Source organism: Cherax quadricarinatus, chromosome 21 (genome assembly GCF_038502225.1).
Source record: "Cherax quadricarinatus isolate ZL_2023a chromosome 21, ASM3850222v1, whole genome shotgun sequence".
In the NCBI taxonomy this organism is placed as follows: Eukaryota; Metazoa; Arthropoda; class Malacostraca; order Decapoda; family Parastacidae; genus Cherax; species Cherax quadricarinatus.
The window spans coordinates 46,615,061-46,639,580 of record NC_091312.1 but is presented as its reverse complement, the minus strand read 5'-3'; the positions used below and the strand labels follow the sequence as shown (position 1 = coordinate 46,639,580).

The window sequence follows — 24,520 nt, the reverse complement described above, 5'->3', positions numbered from 1 at the left end:
CCAGGCGCTGTATAGTCCTACGGGTTTAGCGCTTCCCATTGATTATAATAATAATAATAATAATAATAATAACAATAATAATAATAATAATAATAATAATAATAATAATAATAATAATAATAATAATAATAATAACAATAATATGTTGTTGTCACGTTGTGTCAATTATGATGTGTCAATTGATTATACTGTGCCAGTGTTTATGTTGTGTCACTTGTTTATGTTGTGACACTTATGTTGTTTCATTAGATCATGTTATGTCACTTGTTTATGTTGTGTTACTTGTTTATGTTGTGTCATTAGATCATGTTATGTCACTTGTTTATGTTGTGTCACTTGTTTATGTTGTGTCATTAGACCATGTTATGTCACTTGTTTATGTTATGTCACTTGTTTATGTTATGTCACTTGTTTATGTTGTGTCACTTGTTTATGTTGTGTCATTAGACCATGTTATGTCACTTGTTTATGTTATGCCACTTGTTTATGTTGTGTCACTTGTTTATGTTGTGTCATTAGACCATGTTATGTCACTTGTTTATGTTATGTCACTTGTTTATGTTGTGTCACTTGTTTATGTTGTGTCATTAGACCATGTTATGTCACTTATTTATGTTGTCACTTGTTTATGTTGTGTCACTTGTTTATGTTGTGTCATTAGATCATGTTATGTCACTTGTTTATGTTGTGTCATTAGATCATGTTATGTCACTTGTTTATGTTGTTTCACTTGTTTATGTTGTGTCATTAGATCATGCTATGTCACTTGTTTATGTTGTGTCATTAGATCATGTTATGTCTCTTGTTTATGTTGTTTCACTTGTTTATGTTGTGTCATTAGATCATGTTATGTCACTTGTTTATGTTGTTTCACTTGTTTATGTTGTGTCATTAGATCATGTTATATCACTTATTTATGTTGTGTCACTTGTTTATGTTGTGTCATTAGATCATGTTATGTCACTTGTTTATGTTGTTTCACTTGTTTATGTTGTGTCATTAGATCATGTTATGTCACTTGTTTATGTTGTGTCATTAGATCATGTTATGTCACTTGTTTATGTTGTGTCATTAGATCATGTTATGTCACTTGTTTATGTTGTTTCACTTGTTTATGTTGTGTCATTAGATCATGTTATGTCACTTGTTTATGTTGTGTCACTTGTTTATGTTGTGTCATTAGATCATGTTATGTCACTTGTTTATGTTGTGTCATTAGATCATGTTATGTCACTTGTTTATGTTGTTTCACTTGTTTATGTTGTGTCATTAGATCATGTTATGTCACTTGTTTATGTTGTGTTATTAGATCATGTTATATCACTTGTTTATGTTGTGTCACTTGTTTATGTTGTGTCACTTGTTTATGTTGTGTCGCTTGTTTATGTTGTGTCACTTGTTTATGTTGTGTCACTTGTTTATGTTGTGTCACTTGTTTATGTTGTGTCACTTGTTTATGTTGTGTCACTTGTTTATGTTGTGTCACTTGTTTATGTTGTGTCACTTGTTTATGTTGTGTCATTAGATCATGTTATGTCACTTGTTTATGTTGTGTCACTCGTTTATGTTGTGTCACTTGTTTATGTTGTGTCACTTGTTTATGTTGTGTCATTAGATCATGTTATGTCACTTGTTTATGTTGTGTCACTTGTTTATGTTGTGTCATTAGATCATGTTATGTCACTTGTTTATATTGTTTCACTTGTTTATGTTGTGTCATTAGATCATGTTACGTCACTTGTTTATGTTGTTTCACTTGTTTATGTTGTGTCATTAGATCATGTTATGTCACTTGTTTATGTTGTGTCATTAGATCATGTTACGTCACTTGTTTATATTGTTTCACTTGTTTATGTTGTGTCATTAGATCATGTTATGTCACTTGCTTATGTTGTTTCACTTGTTTATGTTGTGTCATTAGATCATGTTGTCACTTGTTTATGTTGTTTCACTTGTTTATGTTGTGTCATTAGATCATGTTATGTCACTTGTTTATGTTGTTTCACTTCTTTATGTTGTGTCATTAGATCATGTTATGTCACATGTTTATGTTGTGTCACTTGTTTATGTTGTGTCATTAGATCATGTTGTCACTTGTTTATGTTGTTTCACTTGTTTATGTTGTGTCATTAGATCATGTTATGTCACATGTTTATGTTGTTTCACTTGTTTATGTTGTGTCATTAGATCATGTTATGTCACTTGTTTATGTTGTGTCACTTGTTTATGTTGTGTCATTAGATCATGTTATGTCACTTGTTTATGTTGTGTCATTAGATCATGTTATGTCACTTGTTTATGTTGTGTTACTTGTTTATGTTGTGTCATTAGATCATATTATGTCACTTGTTTATGTTGTGTCATTAGATCATGTTATGTCACTTGTTTATGTTGTGTCATTAGATCATGTTATGTCACTTGTTTATGTTGTGTTACTTGTTTATGTTGTGTCATTTATTTATGTTGAATCACTTGTTAATGTTTGTCACTTGCTTAAGTTATATCACTTGATCATGTTGTATCATTCATTTATGTTGTGTCATTTGTTTATGTTTAGTCACTTGTTTATGTTGTGTCACTTGATTATGTTGTTTCACTTGTTTATGTTGACTCATTTGTTTCACTTGTTTATGTTGTCTCATTTGTTTCAGTTGTTTATGTTGTCTCATTTGTTTCACTTGTTTAAGTTGACTCATTTGTTTCACTTGTTTATGTTGTCTCATTTGTTTCACTTGTTTATGTTGTCTCATTTGTTTCACTTTTTTATGTTGTCTCATTTGTTTCACTTGTTTATGTTGTCTCATTTGTTTCACTTGTTTATGTTGTCTCATTTGTTTCACTTGTTTATGTTGTCTCATTTGTTTCACTTGTTTATGTTGTCTCATTTGTTTCACTTGTTTATGTTGTCTCATTTGTTTCACTTGTTTATGTTGTCTCATTTGTTTCACTTGTTTATGTTGTCTCATTTGTTTCACTTGTTTATGTTGTCTCATTTGTTTCACTTTTTTATGTTGTCTCATTTGTTTCACTTTTTTATGTTGTCTCATTTGTTTCACTTGTTTATGTTGTCTCATTTGTTTCACTTGTTTATGTTGTGTCAGTTATGTTGTGTCACTCGAAATGTTTTATCTTTTTCTCATGTTGAGTCACTTTGTTTTATTGGGTCACTTTCTTATGTTGAGTCACTTTGTTTTATTGGGTCACTTTCTCATGTTGAGTTACTTTGTTTTATTGGGTCACTTTCTTATGTTGAGTCACTTTGTTTTATTGGGTCACTTTCTTATGTTGAGTCACTTTGTTTTGTTAGGCCACTTTCCTATGTTGGGTCACTTTGTTTTGTTGGGTCACTTTCTTATGTTGAGTCACTTTGTTTTGTTAGGTCACTTTCCTATGTTGGGTCACTTTGTTTTGTTGGGTCACTTTCCTATGTTGAGTCACTCTGTTTTGTTGGGTCACTTTCCTATGTTGAGTCACTCTGTTTTGTTGGGTCACTTTCCTATGTTGAGTCACTCTGTTTTGTTGGGTCACTTTCCTATGTTGGGTCACTTTGTTTTGTTGGGTCACTTTCCTATGTTGGGTCACTTTGTTTTGTTGGGTCACTTTCCTATGTTGGATTACTTTGTTCTATTGGGTCACTTTTTTACGTTGAGTCACTTTACTTTATTGGGTCACTTTCTTATATTGCGACACTGTCTGGAGGTGAGCCTCGGGGTACACACCCCGGCAGTGTCACAGAGTTGCACGTTCACCCTCCAGAAAGGTTACATTATAATGACTTGAGTCTACACAAAGTGGTCACCCTTCAAACTTGGCTTTCACTGGAGTCGCCTCACGCAGGCACAGCCTACCCAAGGTCTTCTGCCCCCCTCCCGTGGGGCATCGGTACTTGTACCAGTAAGTAAAATACCACCAAAAACAGCTGGCGGACAACTAGACACTTGCCCATCACTTGCCCTTGAGTTAAAACGAGTTTTTTTTCAATGTTACAACTCGGGTTAGTGGGTTCAATTATTTTAGAGACTTACCTGAACTACTGTCAGATCCACTACTGTATTTACATTATCGTTTACACGACGTACACATCTTCTCCATTAAAACTATTTGCTTCATGTACTTCTCTCAAGCTTCTCTCTCAATCCTTTCATTTGCGTAAACATCCTACACTCACAGTCTCGTGTTACACTTTCTACAGCGCCCTTGAGAGAAGCCCCTTGTTGGTGAAGGTCGTAGATCCTAGGAGTAGAATCCCCTCTGTCCCTCTGTAAACTCGGATCAAACCTGAACATTACACAACGAAGGAAATTTAAAAAAAATGAAATGGTAAGTAAAAACGTTGAGTTAGGAAACATATTAATCTTGATGGACTGTAAGAGTTATGACTGTTGTGAGCACCGATGTACACAGGATCAACATGTCCTGTAGCTGTAGGAGGTAGGTTGTAGGTGGTAGATGGTTGTAGGTGGGTTGTGTGAGGGTGGTGGTGGCCGGCCGATGTGGGTGGCTGGTAGTGGGTGATTGGTGTGGAGGTTACCTGGAGGTTATTCCGGGGATCAACGCCCCCGCGGCCCGGTCCATGACCAGGCCTCCCGGTGGGGATAGCAGGTGTGCAGGATGATGATGGCTGTGTATAGGGCATTGAGGGCAGTTGTGGAGAGTACTGGGGGCTGGGTGTGCAGGATGATGATGGCTGTGTATAGGGCATTGAGGGCAGTTGTGGAGAGTACTGGGGGCTGGTGTAGTGGATGTTGAGGCGAGTGAATGTTGGGGCTGGGGCTGGTATGAGGAGATGAAGGGGTTGATGTAAGGGTTGGTGTGGGGGGGGGTTGAGAAAGATGAAGGGGGGCGGGGAAGGCTAGTGAGATGGTTGATAAGGAATGGTTTGGAGTTGATGAGGAATCGTCTGCTGGTTGATGAACAATTTTGTTAGGGTTGATGAGAGCTGTTGGTGTGGGGAAGTTATGGGGGCTAGAGTGATGGTACAATATAAGTGAGTAAATAGAAAACCCCATTACCGACGATTATTTTTAAGGGAATTAGTAAGGAATTAAGGGACGTGGGTAGAGACGAGTGCTATGGGGTGTGAGAAGAGTGAGTAGTAGGTGTGGTGGGGAACAAGTGTGGAGGAGAACAAATGTGGAGGAGAGAAGAGTGGTAGAGGATGTGGGGGAGGAAGAAAGAAATGGTCATGGATGTGGAAAAGGAGGAGGGGGACGTGGTAGGGAGAGCAGCAATGGGACAGTGGTAGGGGTGTGAGGGAGGGGGAATTGTAGAGAGTAATGGGGAAAATAATAGGGGGTGTGGGGACGGGATCGAGGTAGGAAATGCGGTGGAAAGTGTGGTAAGGGTGTGGGATAGAGGAGAACAGTAGGAAGTGTGGGGGAGCGGGAAGTAATAGGGGGTGTGGGGATGGGAAGAGTGGTTTGGAGTTTGGAGATGGGCAGTGGTAGATGTGGGAGGAGGGAAGAGATGTATGTGGTGTGGGGGAGGGGAAAATGGTAGGGGGCTTGGAGGACGAGAAAGAGGAGAGGGAAATGGTAGAGTGGATCGTTATAACTTTGATGTTAATTATTGCTTAGAACACAACCATCACATTGACACACAGACAGTGACATATACCACCCAGTTCCCCACCAGGACGTCGTGTGTCAGTTTTATCTATTTCAAATTCGTTGTTGTCAGCTACAAACAATGTTTTGGGCTAGCATGTGCTCAACCATCGGTGCCCTACTGCAAATATTTACATAAAACTCTGGGTGGCACAGTCCATCATTCACAGTAACGGGACGATTTATTGGTTAACTACACTAGGAAGTTTAACATTAAGATCATACTCAAACACAATAATAACCCATCAAGTTTACCCTAGAAGTGGGAAACTGACGAGGCCATACAAAAAATACAGAATAGTGGGGTACGAGCTCATGGCGAGTGAGTCGTGAAACACTAGGTCGTGGTTTGTTTGCAATCGTGCTATTACGATTTCGTGATTCCTGATGATGCCATACTTTTCAAGGTTTCTCACAAGCCACGTAGCAAAGTTGATCTGCATCAATACTCCCATCAGTACACTGGTACAATGAGAGATGTTATAACTAGTTTCTTGAGAGCCTACAGGATCCCAGCCCGGCCTATCTTAAAGAGGAGTGATCATACATTCAACATTTATTCGTCTCCTGATTCCATCCCATCTTGTTTCTAATTGCATGAGAGCACAATATATCATGAACAGGACACTTAGAGACAGCACCACTACAAGTTACAGCATCCTCCTTGCGGGGGCGTAGCCAATAATGTAACTAGTGTCCTTGCAAGTTGTAAGGTGAGTGTGGCCACCAGCTGTTCTTCCACTGTCAAAGACTTGGTTAGGAAGACCACAACCACACCCGTAAACTCTGATGGAGGGGTCTGCGGTATCCTGTGTTGTGTCCGTCATCAAAAAAAAAAAAAAAATACGTGGGTGAGACAGCAAGAAGTCTGGACATGAGCAAATGCGATGTTCACAGTAGTTCACATGGTCATCAATTGAGGTGGAGAGAAGCCAGGTTTATACTGCAGAAAAGACATTGCCATGAACCTGCACTGAAGTCCAGAAATCCAGGTTAGCCTGGTGCTAACCTGGCAAAACTCGTCAGTCACATAACCTAACATATCATTGATCTGACGCCTCCAGCATCTGACTTATCTTCCCCTGTATATCCTAATAATCCCTTATACCATATATGGGATTCAGAAAGTTTTCTTTAGCGCAAAATTTCTGATTTAATGTTATGGTTTTGTACATGTCTTATTGTGAAGGGCAAGAAGACGCTTTATGGGGAAGGAGAAGACGTATTAGGGGAAGTGGGAAGGAAAGAGAGATCATAGCAGGGAAAAAAGAGGTTAGGTTGGGAAGGGAGAGGCATGGCAGGGAAAGGGTGAGGCGTGGTAGGGTAAGGATGCATAGGGAGAAGGGAAGGAGTGGCATGGGAATGGGATGCTTGGCAGGGGAAGGGGGAGGCGTGACAAGGGAAGGGGGAGGCGTGGTTAAGGAGGTAATGTGAAGGGTGGTCAGAGGCTGGCTCCATCAGTAACACTCTTGGAGTGGTTGAGTGTGGAGCTACGCAGGATCTCCCTCATCACTCAGCTGGCACGTGAGTACCTGCGACTGATGACACCTCAATATTTGATTCAATTTCGAAATCATATTAATGTTTATCCAAGCATCTTGTGAACACACTTATAACAATATATGAACACACTCATAGCTACATATAAACACTCTTAGAGCAACATATGAACACACTCATAGCTATATATAAACACACTTATATTAACATATGAATGCATTTATAGCTATATATGAACACATTTATAGCAACATATGAACACACATCAAAATACGAACACAGCAAAATATGAACACACTTTTATCAACACGTGAACACAGTGATCTGAAGGGATTTCAACAAGACGGTAAGTAGTGAACCGTTGATTCTACACCAGAGACGAGCAGAGGTTCAACAATAACACACACACACACACACACACACACACACACACACACACACACACACACACACGCACACGCACACACACACGCTTCAATCGCTTCACTCGCGTCACTCTGGAGGTCCCAAGTGGTAATTGCAGTGATGTATAACCCACCACAGAACAGCAGGAGGCCAAGGCAAGAGCATGATGAGAGCAATAGAGCGATGGTTGACACACTGGCTGCAGTGGCCAGAAGAGCTCATGCATGCAGGGCAAAGCTACTGATCATGAGTGACTTTAACCACAAGGAAATCGATTGGGAGAACTTGGAGCCACATGGGGGCCAAGATACATGGAGGGATAAGATGATGGAGGTAGTACTGGGTAAGGGACGAACCAGCGATGAACCAGCGAGACTGGACCTAGTATTCACCTTGAGTAGTGCAGATATTGAGGACATCACATACGAAAGACCCCTTTCTGCCAGCGATCATGTGGTTTTAAGCTTCAAATACACAGTAGAGCTACAAGTGGAGGGGGAAGCAGGAAGGCCAGGGCGAATGAAGCCAAACTACAAGAAAGGGGACTACACAGGAATGAGGAACTTCCTGAACGGGGTTCAGTGGGACAGAGAACTGGAAGGGAAGCCAGTTAATGAGATGATGGAATATGTAACAATCATGTGCAAGGAGGCTGAGGAGAGGTTTGTACCCAAGGGTAACAGGAATAATGAAAAAGCCAGGATGAGCCCATGGTTCACCCAAAGGTGCAGGGAGGCAAAAACCAAGTGTGCTACGGAATGGAAGAAATATAGAAGGAAAAAGACCCAGGAGAATAAGGAGAGTAGTCGTAGAGCCAGAAATGAATATGCACAGATAAGAAGGGAGGCCCAACGACAATATGAAAACGACATAGCAGCAAAAGCCAAATCTGACCCAAAGCTGTTATACAGCCACATCAGGAGGAAAACAAGAGTCAAGGACCAGGTAATCAGGATAAGGAAGGGAGGAGGAGAGACAACAATAAATGACCGTGAAGTATGTGAGGAACTCAACAAGAGATTCAAAGAAGTGTTCACAGAGGAGACAGAAGGGACTCCAGAAAGACTGAGAGGTGGGGCACACCATCAAGTGCTGGACACAGTACACACAACCGAGGAAGAAGTGAAGAGGCTTCTGAGTGAGCTAGATACCTCAAAGGCAACGGGGCCCGATAACATCTCTCCATGGGTCCTGAGAGAGGGAGCAGAGGCGCTATGTGTACCCCTAACAGCAATATTCAATACATCTATCAAAACAGGGAGATTGCCTGAGGCATGGAAGACAGCAAATGTAGTCCCAATCTTTAAAAAAAAAAGAGACAGACATGAAGCACTAAACTACAGACCAGTGTCACTGACATGTATAGTATGCAAAGTCATGGAGAAGATTATCAGGAGAAGAGTGGTGGAACACCTAGAAAGGAATGATCTCATCAACAGACGCCAACATGGTTTCAGGGACGGGAAATCCTGTATCACAAACCTATTGGAGTTCTATGACATGGTGACAGCAGTAAGACAAGAGAGAGAGGGGTGGGTGGATTGCATATTCTTGGACTGCAAGAAGGCGTTTGACACAGTTCCACACAAGAGATTAGTGCAAAAACTGGAGGACCAAGCAGGGATAACAGGGAAGGCACTACAATGGATCAGGGAATACTTGTCAGGAAGACAGCAGCGAGTCATGGTACGTGGCGAGGTGTCAGAGTGGGCACCTGTGACTAGCGGGGTCCCACAGGGGTCAGTCCTAGGACCAGTGCTGTTTCTGGTATTTGTGAACGACATGACGGAAGGAATAGACACCGAAGTGTCCCTGTTTGCAGATGACGTGAAGTTGATTAGAAGAATTCATTTGATCAAAGACCAGGCAGAACTACAAAGAGAACTGGACAGGCTGCAGACCTGGTTCAGCAATTGGCTCCTGGAGTTCAACCCCACCAAGTGCAAAGTCATGAAGATTGTGAAGGGCAAAGAAGACCGCAGACGGAATGCAGTCTAGGGGGCCAGAGACTACAAACCTCTGCCAAGGAAAAAGATCTTGGGGTGGGCATAACACCAGGCACATCTCCTGAAGCTCACATCAACCAAATAACTGCTGCAGCACATGGGCGCCTAGCAAACCTCAGAACAGCATTCCGACATCTTAATAAGGAATCGTTCAGGACCCTATACACCGTGTACGTTAGGGCCATATTGGAGTATGCAGCACCCGTCTGGAACCCACACCTAGCCAAGCACGTAAAGAAACTAGAGAAAGTGCAAAGGTTTGCAACAAGACTAATCCCAGAGCTAAGAGGTATGTCGTACGAAGAGAGGCTAAGGGAAATCAACCTGACGACACTGGAGGACAGGAGAAATAAGGGGGACATGATAACGACATACAAAATACTGAGAGAAATTGACAAGGTGGACAAAGACAATGTTCCAGAGATGGCACACAGCAACAAGGGGACACAGTTGGAAGTTGAAGACACAGATGAATCACAGGGATGTTAGGAAGTACTTCTTCAGCCACAGAGTAGTCAGGAAGTGGAATAGTTTGGGAAGCTATGTAGTGGAGGCAGGATCCATACATAGCTTTAAGCAGAGGTATGATAAAGCTCACGGTTCAGGGAGAGTGACGTAGTAGCGACCAGTGAAGAGGAGGGGCCAGGAGCTTGGACTCGACCCCTGCAACCTCAACTAGGTGAGTACACACACGCACACACGCGCACACACCCACACACACACACACACACACACACACACACACACACACACACACACACACACACACACACACACACACACACACACACACACACATACACACACACGGGTGTCTGGCAAACCTAAGGATAGCGTTCCGATACCTCAGTAAGAAATCGTTGAAGACTGTATACCATATACATCAGGCCCATACTAGAGCATGCAGCAGCAGTTTGGAATCCACACCTGGTCAATCACGTCAAGAAATTAGAGAAAGTTCAAAGGTTTGTAACAAGACTAATCCTAGAGCTAAGGAGATTGTCCTACAATGAAAGGTTGAGGGAAATTGGCCTGATGACACTGGAGGAGAGGAGGGTCAGGGGAGACATGATAGCGAAATATAAAATACTGCGCGGAATAAACAAGGTGGACAAAGACAGGATGTTCCAGAGATGGGACACAGAAACAAGGGGTCACAATTGGAAGTTGAAGACTCAGATGAGTCAAAGAGATGTTAGGAAGTATTTTTTCAGTCATAGAGTTGTCAGACAGTGGAATAGCCTAGAAAGTAACGTAGTGGAGGCGGGAACCATACATAGTGTTAAGACGAGGTTTGATAAAGCTCATGGAGCAGGGAGAGAGAGGACCTAGTAGCAATCAGCGAACAGGCGGGGCCAGGAGCTATGACTCGACACCTGCAACCACAATTGGTGAGTACACACACACACACACATGCACATGCACAAACACACACACACACACACACACACACACACACACACACACACACACACACACACACACACACACACACACACACCAGTGAAGAGGCGGGGCCAGGAGCTTGGACTCGACCCCTGCAACCTCAACTAGGTGAGTACAACTAGGTGAGTACACACACACACAGACGGAGTACAGTCTAGGGGGTCAGAGACTACAAACCTCACTCAAGGAAAAAGATCTTGGGGTGAGTATAACACCAGGTACATCTCCTGAAGCGCACATCAATCAAATAACTGCTGCAGCATATGGGCGCCTAGCAAACCTCAGAACAGCATTCCGACATCTTAATAAGGAATCGTTCAGGACCCTGTACACCGTGTACGTTAGGCCCATATTGGAGTATGCGGCACCAGTTTGGAACCCACACCTAGCCAAGCACGTAAAGAAACTAGAGAAAGTGCAAAGGTTTGCAACAAGACTTGTCCCAGAGCTAAGAGGTATGTCCTACGAGGAGAGGTTAAGGGGAATCAACCTGACGACACTGGAGGACAGGAGAGATAGGGGGGACATGATAACGACATACAAAATACTGAGAGGAATTGACAAGGTGGACAAAGACAGGATGTTCCAGAGATTGGACACAGTAACAAGGGGACACAGTTGGAAGTTGAAGACACAGATGAATTACAGGGATGTTAGGAAGTATTTCTTCAGCCACAGAGTAGTCAGTAAGTGGAATAGTTTGGGAAGCGATGTAGTGGAGACAGGATCCATGCATAGCTTTAAGCAGAGGTATGATAAAGCTCACGGTTCAGAGAGAGTGACCCAGTAGCGATCAGTGAAGAGATGGGGCCAGGAGCTCGGACTCGACCCCCGCAACCTCAACTAGGTGAGTACAACTAGGTGAGTACACACACACACACACACACACACACACACACACACACACACACACACACACACAGAGTAGCCAGGAAGTGGAATAGTTTGGGAAGCGATGTAGTGGAGGCAGGATCCATACATAGCTTTAAGCAGAGGTATGATAAAGCTCACGGCTCATAGAGAGTGACCTAGTAGCGACCAGTGAAGTGGCGGGGCCAGGAGCTTGGACTCGACCCCTGCAGCCTCAACTAGGTGAGTACAGCTAGGTGAGTACACACACACACACACACACACACACACACACACACACACACACACACACACACAGCTCTCATAACAAATACATGAAGAAGATGCTGCGAGAAGTGTCGTTGAAGCAAATATTTTTGAAGTTGTACAAGTAGGTTAGGCAGATTCACGACTGAAAATATTTAGGTAAACATAGAAACAGAAGTGCCGGCCCATGTTAGCAAGTCTTAAAATACTCAGGTTTTCCCCCTTTACGAATCTGCCTAACCATAACATATATAATTTCCCAAAATATTTCCTTCGGTGACATCACGTGTCAGATAGTTCACCCTCCCCATGACGAGGTGAAAGACAGGTACGTCTTTGAAAAGGGACTAGCTAGAATTTTTCTATACAGCAACTAATTCTGATATAGAACTTACCAGGAGGAAGTTAAGAGTGTCTCCAGCGACGACAACTCTACAGTAACTGTGTTGACTTTGTTTCCCTTGGTACTGTCTCGGTTGAGTCTTCATTGTTTGTTTATCTGATTAGAAGATAGTATTTTTTTTATTTGTTGGTGTTTTAGAGAATTAAAGTCATAATACAGTGGCTGAAACACTTTACAATTAACTTAACAATAGAATAGGAAATTACAAATGGTTTTCCCAGTTCTATCATATTCTCTAATACTCAGAAAAATTACGTGAATTAACTCGATCTCCTCTTCTGACTTGTCTGCTGGTAATCTTTTTACCTGACCTGTGTACTGACTCTTCACATCTTCGCCTGAAGTGTCCTACTTTTTCCCCTTCTTTCTTTTTAGTTATGTAAAACGTCATATGTAAACGTCATTTATAATTTCGTTCCCACACTGTTTAATAATTTTAGATAATATTTTAATTTACGTGTCTTGAGGGATGCTTTACAGACTTCTAAACATCTCATGTTGATTTTTCGAAACAACTTAAGATGAATGAAAGAGTACCATGTGATGGGACAGGCAAGAGCTTACGAGTTTACTGGTCCTAGTGTATAGTACGTAACTGTGAGAATAAAGATTTGAAAGCAACAATCCGAACATTTTATTGGAAGTCGTTTTCTTCCTATAGAGGCTTTATCAGTTCAGTACAAAGCATGAAAGAATACTACTGAATTAATAGTGGACAAAGGTCATGTGAATCAGGAGTCAAGCCCTGTAAGGTCAAGTGTGAGTACGTGAGTCACATGTTCGTGTAGCATGTGGTGTTGTAAAATTAGTTTAGAAAGGACCCTTTCTAAACTAAAACTTCCGGAGTTCTAGTCCATGATACCAGAGTTCTGGGCCAGTGTGTAGAATACTTAAGTTCTGGGACACCGTGTAGGATACCGGATTGGAACTTCAGTTTGAGACATTAACATCATCTTCGAGCCACTTCTTTCGTTCCTCTTAGATTCCTGATGGCACTTCATAAGCTTTCTGGGAGATGCTTCAGAAAAAATCGTAATTAATGATGCAACTCCAAGTGGTGGGTGTAAATACAAAAAGAGGCACAATACTGTGACTGGAACAATACACAAATAACCCGCACATAGAAGAAAGGAGTTTACAACGACGTTTCGGTCCGACTTGGACCATTTACAAAGTCACATTAACGACTCCACTACTACTACCTCCACCACTACTCCTATACTTCCTGTCCTATTACCTTTCTTGTCCCGCCCCTTCCACCTCTCCTTTTCGTTAGTGTGACTTTGTAAATGGTCTAAGTCGGACCGAAAAATCATCGTAAGCTACTCTCTTCTATGTAGTGGGCATAAATTGAGCTCGAGGCTTGGAAATACCTGCTCATCGCTCTGTATACTGGACCATGGTAGCTACAAAGAAGATTACCAGTGGATTTTCAGCGTGCTTATTAAAACCTCCAGAAAACCTTCACAAAACCTATTCTTAATCAGCACTCAGTGTTCTTTTCATGTATAATCATAATTATTATACAATGCATAATTAATGCATATTTACATATGAGAACATAACGTAACGTAACGCAATTAACATACATAAAGCCAAATTATACATTCACTCTATTAAGCATGAGTTTAAACTCTTAAAGTAATAATAATGGCAGGGCACATGATCTCATAAGCATCAGTCCCCCCCACAAGCTGGGTCACCTTGACAAAAGACTTCACCATTTTCTAATTTTCTTTTGTAAATGTGATTGTATTGCCTCATCTGTATTGGGGGTTTTACCAAGAAAGTAATTCTTCTTGCTGGGTAAAACTTCATAGGTACCAGGAGAGGAAAAAGTGGGTAATGAAACAAGAAGCTACACACGATAAAATCTGTCTCCTGGCACCTGAGTTACAAGAGTAGTGGTTTGGTTCTTATCACTTATTACTTTCTCTGTTTTTTTTTTATTAAAAACATGACGAGATACGTCAAGAACGGTACTCAGACCTTCGCTACAAGGCTACCTGAGGGTACTGGAGCAATGATGTTTAAGTGACAAGTGTCAGAAGAGGGAGTGTAAAGACGGATACAACGCACATCATACTTCAGGAAAGAATGCGTAAAGGCTGGAAAGTAGTTATGAGTGAATCTAACGCTGGAATATAGCTGTGAGTGCGACTACGACTGAAGTGTAGCTCTGAGTGCATGGAAACATATAACGTAACCACAAGTGTGTCCATGATTGGAGTGTAAACATCTGCACACTTCAGGCTGAGAAAACGAAAGTGATGACGTCACTGTTTACATAATGATCGTCTTTAAAACTTTCTCTGCATTTACTTGAGGGAGAAGAGAAAGGAGAAGAAGCAGTGTCGGAAGATGGAATTAAATGACTAACGGACGATAGGATGCAGTAGGAAAGTGAGAGGAAACAAGGATGAGTAAAATAGGAGGGAGTGAGAGGAAATAAGGAGGGCGGAGTAGATAATGCAAAGGGAGAGTGAGTTGGGAAGACATAAAAAATGGGGAAAATTAAAGAAAAATGATAAGAGAGGCTTTGGGAAGAAAATGAATTAAGATAATAATAATAATAATAATAATAATAATAATAATAATAATAATAATAATAATAATAATAATAATGAGAGGAAGAGAATAGAGAGAGAAACCTGTGGAGGAGAATGGGAGGAGAGTGAAGATGTAAAGACAGAAATAAAACAGATGAATTAGTGATGGAAACAACGTTTAGGTATAGAGGGAGAAATAAGTGTCAGCAATGAAAGGAAAAAAATGAAGGAAAGTGAAGAATTAGAGAATAGTGACCCTTGAAAATCATGGAGGGTTTAAGGAAGAGAAAGCCAGAGACAAAAAAAATATTTATTCCTATTTACAGTTTGCTAAAAATAAATAGATGTAAGTATAAATGATGTAAAAATATTCATATCAATATAACATTGAAATATTTATTGAAAAAATTAAATAATGTATAAAATAGTGGAACTGTGTGTAGAGGTTATTATATAAGTGAGTGAAGTGATGGAAGTTCAAGACGAAGCTCAAGTTGCACAACATTTCGCCCTTTGAAGAACTTAATAAAGTCATGACAAAACACTACACAGAGCGCAAATGTCCCAGTACAAGATTGATTTGTAACTTGGTTTCAGGTATACAGAAGTAATATCAGGGACAAGATAGGCCCACTCAAAAGTTCCTCGGGTCAGCTCACTGACAGTGATAAGGAAATGTGTAGAATTTTTAACACATACTTCCTCTCAGTTTTTACACAGGAGGATACCAGCGATATTCCAGTAATGATAAATTATGTAGAACAGGACGATACTAAACTGTGCACGATTAGGGTCACAAGTGACATGGTCCTTAGGCAAATAGATAAATTAAAACCTAACAAATCCCCAGGCCCTGATGAACTGTATGCAAGGGTTCTAAAGGAATGTAAAGAGGAGCTTAGCACACCTTAGGCTAATCTTTTCAACATATCACTACAAACTGGCATGGTGCCAGATAAGTGGAAAAGGGCAAATGTGATACCTATTTTCAAAACAGGTGACAGGTCCTTAGCTTCGAACTATAGACCAATAAGCCTAACCTTCATAGTGGGAAAATTTATGGAATCAATAATTGCCGAGGCAGTTCGTAGCCACCTTGAAAAGCATAAATTAATCAACGAATCTCAGCATGGTTTTACAAAGGGGCGTTCCTGCCTTACGAATTTATTAACTTTTTTCACTAAGGTATTTGAGGAGGTAGATCATGGTAATGAATATGATATTGTGTATATGGACTTCAGTAAGGCTTTTGACAGGGTCCCACATCAGAGACTATTGAGGAAAATTAAAGCACATGGAATAGGAGGAGAAATTTTTTCCTGGATAGAGGCATGGTTGACAAATAGGCAGCAGAGAGTTTGCATAAATGGGGAGAAATCAGAGTGGGGAAGCGTCACGAGCGGTGTTCCACAGGGGTCAGTGTTGGGCCCCCTGCTGTTCACAATCTACATAAACGACATAGATGAGGACATAAAGAGCGACATCGGCAAGTTTGCCGATGACACCAAAATAGGCCGTCGAATTCATTCTGACGAGGACATTCGAGCACTCCAGGAAGATTTGAATAGACTGATGCAGTGGTCGGAGAAGTGGCAGATGCAGTTTAATATAGACAAATGCAAAGTTCTAAATGTTGGACAGGACAATAACCATGCCACATATAAACTAAATAATGTAGATCTTAATATTACGGATTGCGAAAAAGATTTAGGAGTTCTGGTTAGCAGTAATCTGAAACCAAGACAACAGTGCATAAGTGTTCGCAATAAAGCTAATAGAATCCTTGGCTTCATATCAAGAAGCATAAATAATAGGAGTCCTCAGGTTGTTCTTCAACTCTATACATCCTTGGTTAGGCCTCATTTAGATTATGCTGCACAGTTTTGGTCACCGTATTACAGAATGGATATAAATTCTCTGGAAAATGTACAAAGGAGGATGACAAAGATGATCCCATGTATCAGAAACCTTCCCTATGAGGATAGACTAAGGGCCCTGAAACTGCACTCTCTAGAAAGACGTAGAATTAGGGGGGATATGATTGAGGTGTATAAGTGGAAGACAGGAATAAATAAAGGGGATGTAAATAGTGTGCTGAAAATATCTAGCCTAGACAGGACTCGCAGCAATGGTTTTAAGTTGGAAAAATTCAGATTCAGGAAGGATATAGGAAAGTACTGGTTTGGTAATAGAGTTGTGGATGAGTGGAACAAACTCCCAAGTACCGTTATAGAGGCCAGAACGTTGTGTAGCTTTAAAAATAGGTTGGATAAATACATGAGTAGGTGTGGGTGGGTGTGAGTTAGACCTGATAGCTTGTGCTAACAGGTCGGTTGCCGTGTTCCTCCCTTAAGTCAATGTGACCTGACCTGACTAGGTTGGGTGCATTGGCTTAAGCCGGTAGGAGACTTGGACCTGCCTCGCATGGGCCAGTAGGCCTTCTGCAGTGTTCCTTCGTTCTTATGTTCTTATGTCTTTATTGTGTTGGCAGTACATGTGGAGTCATAGCAAGGAGTGCCATCACAGTGCTGGCAGTACATGTGGAGTCATAGCAAGGAGTGCCATCACAGTGCTGGCAGTACATGTGGAGTCATAGCAAGGAGTGCCATCACAGTGCTGGCAGCACATGTGGAGTCATAGCAATGAGTGCCATCACAGTGTTGGCAGTACATGTGGAGTCATAGCAAGGAGTGCCATCACAGTGCTGGCAGTACATGTGGAGTCATAGCAAGGAGTGCCATCACAGTGCTGGCAGTACATGTGGAGTCATAGCAAGGAGTGCCATCACAGTGCTGGCAGTACATGTGGAGTCATAGCAAGGAGTGCCATCACAGTGCTGGCAGTACATGTGGAGTCATAGCAAGGAGTGCCATCACAGTGCTGGCAGTACATGTGGAGTCATAGCAAGAAGTGCCATCACAGTGCTGGCAGTACATGTGGAGTCATAGCAAGAAGTGCCATCACAGTGCTGGCAGTATATGTGGAGTCATAGCAAGGAGTGCCATCACAGTGTTGGCAGTACATGTGGAGTAATAGCAAGAAGTGCCATCACAGTGCTGGCAGTACATGTGGAGTCATAGCAAGGAGTGCCATCACAGTGCTGGCAGTACATGTGGAGTCATAGCAAGGAGTGCCATCACAGTGCTGGCAGTACATGTGGAGTCATAGCAAGGAGTGCCATCACAGTACTGGCAGTACATGTGGAGTCATAGCAAGGAGTGCCATGACAGTGTTGGCAGTACATGTGGAGTCATAGCAAGGAGTGCCATCACAGTGTTGGCAGTACATATGGAGTCATAGCAAGGAGTGCCATCACAGTGTTGGCAGTACATATGGAGTCATAGCAAGGAGTGCCATCACAGTGTTGGAAGTACATATCAAGTGCTGGACTCGCTATCCTCAGTCCGCTAATATTAAGAGTGCCACCATACTCTCGCAGACTCTTATTTAATAAGACCAGAGAAGGTTTTATGCTTTGTTGATTTTTAGTTCAATTATTATCACTCTCAAGAAGTGTATCTTGATGACTCTAGTGGGCTCTTGATCCAAGAAATTGGAATTAACCTCTCCCTCTTTGGTTCGAAACTGATTCTCGTCCATTTAAAGATATTGAATGATCTTGACAAGTTCAACGAGTCCTATTGAATGAAATAATAATAATAATAATAATAATAATAATAATAATAATAATAATAATAATAATAATAATAATAATAAAATTGTTACCAGTACAATCACGAACGGAGCCACCATGTCAACGAACAAGAGAACCACCATGACAGTGACAAACATGGCCACCATGACAATGACAAACATTGCCACCATGACAATGACCAACCTTGCCACCATGACAATGACCAGCACTACGACCATGACAACGATCAACATTGCCACCACGACAACGACCAGCATTGCCACCATGACAATAACTAACAGGACCACCATGACAATGACCAACATTGCCACCATGACAATGACCAACATTGCCACCATGACAATGACCAACATTGCCACCATGACAATGACCAACATTGCCACCATGACAATGACCAACAGGACCACCATGACAATGACCAACATTGCCACCATGACAATGACCAACATTGCCACCATGACAATGACCAACATTGCCACCATGACAATGACCAACACAACGACCATGACAACGATCAACATTGCCACCATGACAACGACCAGCATTGCCACCATGACAATAACTAACAGGACCACCATTACAATGACCAACATTGCCACCATGGCAACGACCAACAATGCCCCCATGACAATGACCAACATTGCCACCATGACAATGACCAACATTGCCACCATGACAATGACCAACATTGCCACCATGACAATGACCAACATTACCACCATGACAATGACCAACACAACGACCATGACAACGATCAACATTGCCACCATGACAACGACAAGCATTGCCACCATGACAATAACTAACAGGACCACCATTACAATGAACAACATTGCCACCATGGCAATGACCAACAATGCCCCCATGACAATGACCAACATTGCCACCATGACAATGACCAACATTGCCACCATGACAATGACCAACAATGCCACCATGACAATGACCAACAGGACTGCCATGACAATGACCAACAATGCCACCATGACAATGACCAACAATGCTACCATGACAATGACCAACAATGTCACCATGACAATGACCAACAATCCCACCATGACAATGACCAACAATGTCACCATGACAATGACCAACAATGTCACCATGACAATGACCAACAATGTCACCATGACAATGACCAACAATGTCACCATGACAATGACCAACAATGTCACCATGACAATGACCAACAATCCCACCATGACAATGACCAACAATGTCACCATGACAATGACCAACAATGTCACCATGTCAATGACCAACAATGTCACCATGACAATGACCAACAATGTCACCATGACAATGACCAACAATGCCCCCATGACAATGACCAACATTGCCACCATGACAATGACCAACATTGCCACCATGACAATGACCAACAATGCCACCATGACAATGACCAACAGGACTGCCATGACAATGACCAACAATGCCACCATGACAATGACCAACAATGCTACCATGACAATGACCAACAATGCCACCATGACAATGACCAACAATGTCACCATGACAATGACCAACAATGTCACCATGACAATGACCAACAATGTCACCATGACAATGATCAACAATGTCACCATGACAATGACCAACAATGTCACCATGACAATGACCAACAATGTCACCATGACAATGATCAGCAATGTCACCATGACAATGACCAACAATGTCACCATGACAATGACCAACAATGTCACCATGACAATGACCAACAATGTCACCATGACAATGACCAACAATGTCACCATGACAATGATCAACAATGTCACCATGACAATGACCAACAATGTCACCATGACAATGATCAACAATGTCACCATGACAATGACCAACAATGTCACCATGACAATGACCAACAATGTCACCATGACAATGACCAACAATGTCACCATGACAATGACCAACAATGTCACCATGACAATGACCAACAATGTCACCATGACAATGATCAACAATGCCACCATGACAATGACCAACAATGTCACCATGACAATGATCAACAATGTCACCATGACAATGACCAACAATGTCACCATGACAATGATCAACAATGTCACCATGACAATGATCAACAATGTCACCATGACAATGATCAACAATGTCACCATGACAATGATCAACAATGTCACCATGACAATGATCAACAATCCCACCATGACAATGACCAACAATGTCACCATGACAATGATCAACAATCCCACCATGACAATGACCAACAATGTCACCATGACAATGATCAACAATGCCACCATGACAATGTCCAACATTGCCACCATGACAAGGACCAACAATGTCACCATGACAATGATCACCAATGTCACCATGACAATGATCAACAATGTCACCATGACAATGATCAACAATGTCACCATGACAATGACCAACATTGCCACCATGACAAGGACCAACAATGTCACCATGACAATGACCAACAATGTCACCATGACAATGACCAACATTGCCACCATGACAATGACCAACATTGCCACAATGACAATGACCAACATTGCCACCATGACAATGCAACATTGCCACCATGACAATGACCAACATTGCCACCATGACAATGCAACATTGCCACCATGACAATGACCAACATTGCCACCATGACAATGCAACATTGCCACCATGACAATGACCAACATTGCCACCATGACAATGCAACATTGCCACCATGACAATGACCAACATTGCCACTATGACAATGACCAACATTGCCACCATGACAATGACCAACATTGCCACCATGACAATGCAACATTGCCACCATGACAATGACCAACATTGCCACCATGACAATGACCAACAATGTCACCATGACAATGACCAACATTGCCACCATGACAATGCAACATTGCCACCATGACAATGACCAACAATGTCACCATGACAATGTCCAACAGGACCTCCCTGACAATGACCAACAATGTCACCATGACAATGTCCAACAGGACCTCCCTGACAATGACCAACAATGCCACCATGACAATGACCAACAATGTCACCATGACAATGTCCAACAGGACCTCCCTGACAATGACTAACAATGCCACCATGACAATGACTAACAATGTCACCATGACAATGACCAACATTGCCACCATGACAATGCAACATTGCTACCATGACAATGACCAACATTGCCACCATGACAATGACTAACAATGCCACCATGACAATGACCAACAATGTCACCATGACAATGACCAACAATGTCACCATGACAATGACTAACAATGCCACCATGACAATGACCAACAATGTCACCATGACAATGACCAACATTGCCACCATGACAATGACTAACAATGCCACCATGACAATGACCAACAATGTCACCATGACAATGACCAACATTGCCACCATGACAATGCAACATTGCCACCATGACAATGACCAACATTGCCACCATGACAATGACCAACATTGCCACCATGACAATGTCCAACATTGCCACCATGACAATGCAACATTGCCACCATGACAATGACCAACAATGCCACCATGACAATGACTAACAATGCCACCATGACAATGACCAACATTGCCACCATGACAATGTCCAACATTGCCACCATGACAATGCAACATTGCCACCATGACAATGACCAACAATGCCACCATGACAATGACCAACAATGTCACCATGACAATGACCAACATTGCCACCATGACAATGCAACATTGCCACCATGACAATGACCAACATTGCCACCATGACAATGACCAACAATGCCACCATGACAATGTCCAACAGGACCTCCCTGACAATGACCAACAGAAGCAACAGAGTGACATCAGACGGCCGTCACCTTTGACTTTCTGACTGCTGGGTGACGTCAGCAGCATCCCGCAAGGCACTCTACTCAGAGAAATTTGTTAATTAAAGTATTTGTTTAGTTGTCATGCAGTGTTGCATAGTCATGCAGTGTTGCATAGTTGTCATGCAGTGTTGCATAGTTGTCATGCAGTGTTGCATAGTTGCCATGCAGTGTTGCATAGTTGTCATGCAGGGTTGCATAGTTGTCATGCAGTGTTGCATAGTTGTCATGCAGTGTTGCATAGTTGTTATGCAGTGTTGCATAGTTGTCATGCAGTGTTGCATAGTTGCCATGCAGTGTTGCATAGTTGTCATGCAGGGTTGCATAGTTGTCATGCAGTGTTGCATAGTTGTCATGCAGGGTTGCATAGTTGTCATGCAGTGTTGCATAGTTGTCATGCAGTGTACAACATTTATTGTAAGGTTGTTTAGGTCTTGTGTCACTACAGTGGTTGTTTAGGTCTTGTGTCACTACAGTGGTTGTTTAGGTCTTGTGTCACTACAGTGGTTGTGTTGGTCTTGTGTCACTACAGTGGTTGTTTAGGTCTTGTGTCACTACAGTGGTTGTTTAGGTCTTGTGTCACTACAGTGGTTGTTTAGGTCTTGTGTCACTACAGTGGTTGTTTAGGTCTTGTGTCACTACAGTGGTTGTGTTGGTCTTGTGTCACTACAGTGGTAGTGTAGGTCTTGTGTCACTACAGTGGTCGTGTAGGTCTTGTGTCACTACAGTGGTTGTTTAGGTCTTGTGTCACTACAGTGGTTGTTTAGGTCTTGTGTCACTACAGTGGTTGTTTAGGTCTTGTGTCACTACAGTGGTTGTTTAGGTCTTGTGTCACTACAGTGGTTGTGTTGGTCTTGTGTCACTACAGTGGTAGTGTAGGTCTTGTGTCACTACAGTGGTCGTGTAGGTCTTGTGTCACTACAGTGGTTGTTTAGGTCTTGTGTCACTACAGTGGTTGTTTAGGTCTTGTGTCACTACAGTGGTTGTTTAGGTCTTGTGTCACTACAGTGGTTGTTTAGGTCTTGTGTCACTACAGTGGTAGTGTAGGTCTTGTGTCACTACAGTGGTTGTTTAGGTCTTGTGTCACTACAGTGGTTGTGTAGGTCTTGTGTCACTACAGTGGTTGTTTAGGTCTTGTGTCACTACAGTGGTTGTGTAGGTTTTGTGTCACTACAGTGGTTGTTTAGGTCTTGTGTCACTACAGTGGTAGTGTAGGTCTTGTGTCACTACAGTGGTTGTTTAGGTCTTGTGTCACTACAGTGATTGTGTTGGTCTTGTGTCACTACAGTGGTTGTTTAGGTCTTGTGTCACTACAGTGGTAGTGTAGGTCTTGTGTCACTACAGTGGTTGTTTAGGTCTTGTGTCACTACAGTGGTTGTGTTGGTCTTGTGTTACTACAGTGGTTGTTTAGGTCTTGTGTCACTACAGTGGTTGTGTTGGTCTTGTGTCACTACAGTGGTTGTGTAGGTCTTCTGTCACTACAGTGGTTGTTTAGGTCTTGTGTCACTACAGTGGTTGTGTTGGTCTTGTGTCACTACAGTGGTTGTGTAGGTCTTCTGTCACTACAGTGGTTGTTTAGGTCTTGTGTCACTACAGTGGTTGTGTTGGTCTTGTGTCACTACAGTGGTTGTGTAGGTCTTCTGTCACTACAGTGGTTGTTTAGGTCTTGTGTCACTACAGTGGTTGTGTTGGTCTTGTGTCATTACAGTGGTTGTTTAGGTCTTGTGTCACTACAGTGGTTGTTTAGGTCTTGTGTCACTACAGTGGTTGTTTAGGTCTTCTGTCACTACAGTGGTTGTTTAGGTATTGTGTCACTACAGTGGTTGTGTTGGTCTTGTGTCACTACAGTGGTTGTTTAGGTCTTGTGTCACTACAGTGGTTGTGTTGGTCTTGTGTCACTACAGTGGTTGTGTAGGTCTTCTGTCACTACAGTGGTTGTTTAGGTCTTGTGTCACTACAGTGGTTGTGTTGGTCTTGTGTCACTACAGTGGTTGTGTAGGTCTTCTG

The 24,520-nt window shown here is 42.0% G+C and overlaps 1 protein-coding gene across 1 annotated transcript in view; it reads left to right on the top strand.

Moving 5' to 3' along the window:
* The first annotated feature begins 7,072 nt into the window (after positions 1-7,072).
* The window catches only part of LOC128689051 (uncharacterized), a 253,388-nt gene continuing 235,940 nt past the window's right edge, over positions 7,073-24,520 (top strand). The window contains exon 1 of the mRNA XM_070087438.1: positions 7,073-7,130. The gene's annotated coding sequence lies outside the window, so the exon portion shown is untranslated. The remainder of the gene's footprint in view (positions 7,131-24,520) is intronic.